At 29.8% G+C, this 4,044-nt stretch overlaps 1 protein-coding gene across 1 annotated transcript in view; it reads left to right on the top strand.

Annotated features, from left to right (window-relative positions):
* Positions 1-4,044, top strand: part of LOC106475433 (armadillo repeat-containing protein 8-like) — a 53,390-nt gene that overhangs the window by 44,475 nt on the left and 4,871 nt on the right. The gene's annotated exons all lie outside the window — the stretch shown is intronic.

The following is a 4,044-nucleotide window of genomic DNA, read 5'->3' as shown; positions in this document are numbered from 1 at the left end:
CATACAAATATAACAAGAGAAAATGAAAATATATAGCACAAATGAAATAGTTAAGTTAAAATAGATTTAAATCAAATGAAGAATATGTATTATTTTGGGATGAAAGAAAAGTTTTTATGTATAATGTTTCTTTTATTAGAAGTTTAGTATCGTGTTTGGCTGTTGAGAGAATTTTAAAGTTGGAGAGAGAAACCAGATGCTCTGTTTCTGTGTTGTGGTGAAAGATAGCAGAATTGGGAGGGTTTGTAACCTTTCTTCCAGTTTTTATAGATATGCCCATGTGTTCATATGCTTGTACTTTAAGGTGATGTTTGGTTTCACCAATATAGGAGGCCTTTCAGTCTCCACACGTGTATAACTGGACAAGATGTGAACAATGGGAAGTTGGCATACAAAGTATTCTCTTTGTTCACATCTTGTCTACTTATACACATGCGGAAATTGTAAGTCCTCCTATACAGCACAGAAACAGGGCATCCAATTTCTCTCTTCAACCTTAAAATTATCTCAACAGCCAAACATGATACTGAACTTCTAATAAAAGAAACATTATACATAAAAACTTTTCTTTCATCCCAAAATAATACACATTCTTCATTTGATTTAAATCTATTTTAACTTAACTATTTCATTTGTGCTATATATTTTCATTTTCTCTTGTTATACTTTGTATGTTCAAATTGTTTACTTCTTATGTATATCATATTTCTGTTGTAATTACAAATATTGTTTGTTTGTTTTGTACCTCTAGATTACTGATGATAGAATTTTGAAGATTCCGAATCATTTAATAAATGCTTCCTATTATTACTTTCATGTTTTGCTTTATCATTAAGTTGCGTTTTCCGAAAAATGAGTCGATTACTACAAGTATACTGTTTTGCTGATTTTTTTTTTAAGAAAAAAAAATATCAAACCATTTAATCATACTCTTCAGAACCTCTATGAACCAATAACTAATACCTTGCTGGCTGTTTTAAACTAATTATTTTCTTACCCTGTTTGATTAGTTAGTTTCATGCATGAAACAGCATTTAAAAATACCAAATATTCTTACTTTGTAAAACGAAAGAACAGAAATTCATTATTTATCTGTAGCATTGCAAACATAACTATGTTTAGAATTGCTTGAGGAGCCTCAAGTGAAGCCTGTAAAGTCCAGGTATAAAGAACAAATAATGAATTGCAGTTACATCAACATCTTTGTTCTAGATTTTTTATAATAAGTACAAATTTCAAATATGGATAAAACTCGTATCATTATTATGAATTTCTTTATTGGTTATTAAACAATTAATGCAAGAGTCAATAGAATTAAATGGCAGGTTAATTTTTTATGCTTTAGTTTTCTTTTAAAATCACACAAAGATCTATATTATCTAAATGGATATTTATGCATTTTCTACTTGATTATGTTCATATATATAAACAGGTTGTGATTTAGAAAGAGTTTGGTAACTCAAGGAGATATTAGATTAACTTTACATTGAAAAACCTTATAAACACAGCCACAAGACTCTGTTCAACGGACTACATAGATGAAGAAATCAACCACATAAAGCATTCCTTCATTCACACCAACAAATTTCCACCAGCTATTGTTGAAAAGCTTTCCAACATTCACCACAACAAAACTCAACTCGCGAACAAAATTGATATTAACAAACCCAACAACAGTACATTACACTGCAGTTTACCTTTTGTTCCTGTAACCAGCTCAAGAATTATCCACACTTGGACAATACTAGCCATTAAACACAATATTCCTGTCATCGTCAAATTCTCTCATTAACCCGGCAAAAATAAAATCGTTGCTAAACAAAAATTATTTAGAATCACACAATACCAGCATCATTTACAAAATAATATACAATAACTGCCCAGAATTCTACATCAGAGAAACAGGAGAAAATTGGAAATCAGATTCACAGAACACAATAAAAAAAGTCCCATATTTTCCACCATTGCAACTCAAAAAACCATAGTATATCTATTAAAAACACAATAATTTTTAAACAAAGAACCAAACATAAACAAACGAAAAATCAAGAAATCCATCTTAATTGAACAAAACAACCCTACTCTAAATGAACACCCTTGGGTGCCAAGATATCCCCTCTAAGTCGTGCAACAATATCCGGTCATGTGACCTCTTTGTTCCATACTGTATTATATATCTGTGTCAATGTAATGATGACAAAACCTTGTCGAAACATTGTACATTTACTAGTTATGTTAAAATTATTTTAAAGTTTTTTTTCATTACCCATTCAAGCCATCTCCAACCAATATTAGTCTCAAAGTGGGTTCCTCGTCATCAAATTATTGGAAATAAGATTTATATAAATACACTACCCTTCACCAGGTTAACCTGGCATTTTCAAGTATTGACATACAATGGTTTGAAAGAGAACAATCATGATTTTAAATTTAAACTGACAAAAGCACGTGAGAAATTCAAGTGACTTTCCAGCAGTATTACATCAATAACATTAAAATTAAACAATGAGCTAAAAAATAATAATAACATGCTAAAAATATTCGAAAAAGAAATTCATAAAAGTATATTTTATTATTTGCTTTTATTTGCATTGTTCACCAAAATTATTAAATGAAAGTAGTTTAATATAAATTTTTAACATCGTGGGCTGTTAATTAAACTGACAAAAAAGGCTGGAGTAATTGTTTCTAATTTCGATTCTTTGGGTTAGACCCACTTTTGAAAAGATACTGTGATGTGCGATATTGAAGGCATTAATATGACTAGCCCTATTGCCCATGTTTTTGCTAACATATTTATGACTAAACTAGAACAGATAGCTCATAGTACTTAATTACATACACTGTATTTTTGGTTATGCTATGAAACACATTTGTTGGATTTATAGACCCCAACTCTGTACATCCTTTCCACAATCACCTTAATGAGTTGTCTCCTACTATTAAATTCACTGGAGAAGAATGGTTCTGTTGTATATTTTCGTGTTTCGGTCCAAAAATAAACATTCATATTCATTCATTACCAAAGTTTATAAAAAAAAAAGTGCTCACTCTGATGTGTTTATTCCATGGTCATCAGCACATGATTACAAACAAAAACTGGATTTTATTAAAACATTTTATAGTAATGCAAGAGCCATCTGTAATACTCCAGGTAAACTTGAAAGAGAAGAACAACATGTAATGGAGAACTTCACTGAAATCAATAATTACCACACAATCTGGTAAAACATATCTGTCCTACTCAGAACAGATAATGGGGTCATGATCGTGATAATAAAAACATTATGTTCTGCACACTACTTCACTTTCCAGGTATCACTGAAAATTTGATAAAAATTTGGAATAACATTTCCCAAAAAAATACTATTTAAATATCAACATAAAGTTTGTAACAAAACCAGATAGAAAATAGGTAGTTTCTTAACTAAGAAATACAATAATAACAACACAAGGAATGTAATTTATCAAATAGATTGTCATTCTTGTAACATGTCATATGTAGTGAGACTGGTATAAACTTAGAGAACAGGCTTAACCCTTTCACAACAGGCTCGGTATAATATACACGATTTTGTGTACACATTTGCACATGGTAAGTATTTATACTATAACTTTTAATGCAGTAAGTGTATCTTCACAAAATTTGGTAGTCTTTAAGTAAAGATTACAAGTCTTTCATACACAAATCATATCAAAATCAGATTTTTTAATGAATTACTTTTATTATAGCATTGTCTGTGAAAATATCCAGTCTTATTCATTACAGTCCAAGTGTGAAGTGATTTTCATGTTATAACTAAAAAACTATTTTTCATCCCAAAAATCTCAAATATTATTTGTATAATCTCTAAAACCTGCTAAATACATTTCAAACATTTGTTTTCAGTAAAACTGTTATTTTCTCTGCCTTAACTCTATGGGGTCTGTCAATTTGACCGGCCTCGTAACTACCATAAAAAATTAGGAAATAAATTTAAATTATGCTTTTCTCGTTCTAGAATGACTACAGATTATAACACGAAAACACAAGTGTTTAGTCTA

Source organism: Limulus polyphemus, unplaced genomic scaffold, assembly GCF_000517525.1.
Source record: "Limulus polyphemus unplaced genomic scaffold, Limulus_polyphemus-2.1.2 Scaffold147, whole genome shotgun sequence".
Classification (NCBI taxonomy): Eukaryota; Metazoa; Arthropoda; class Merostomata; order Xiphosura; family Limulidae; genus Limulus; species Limulus polyphemus.
Note: the sequence above shows the minus strand (reverse complement) of the source record. Positions and strands in the feature narration are given on the sequence as shown.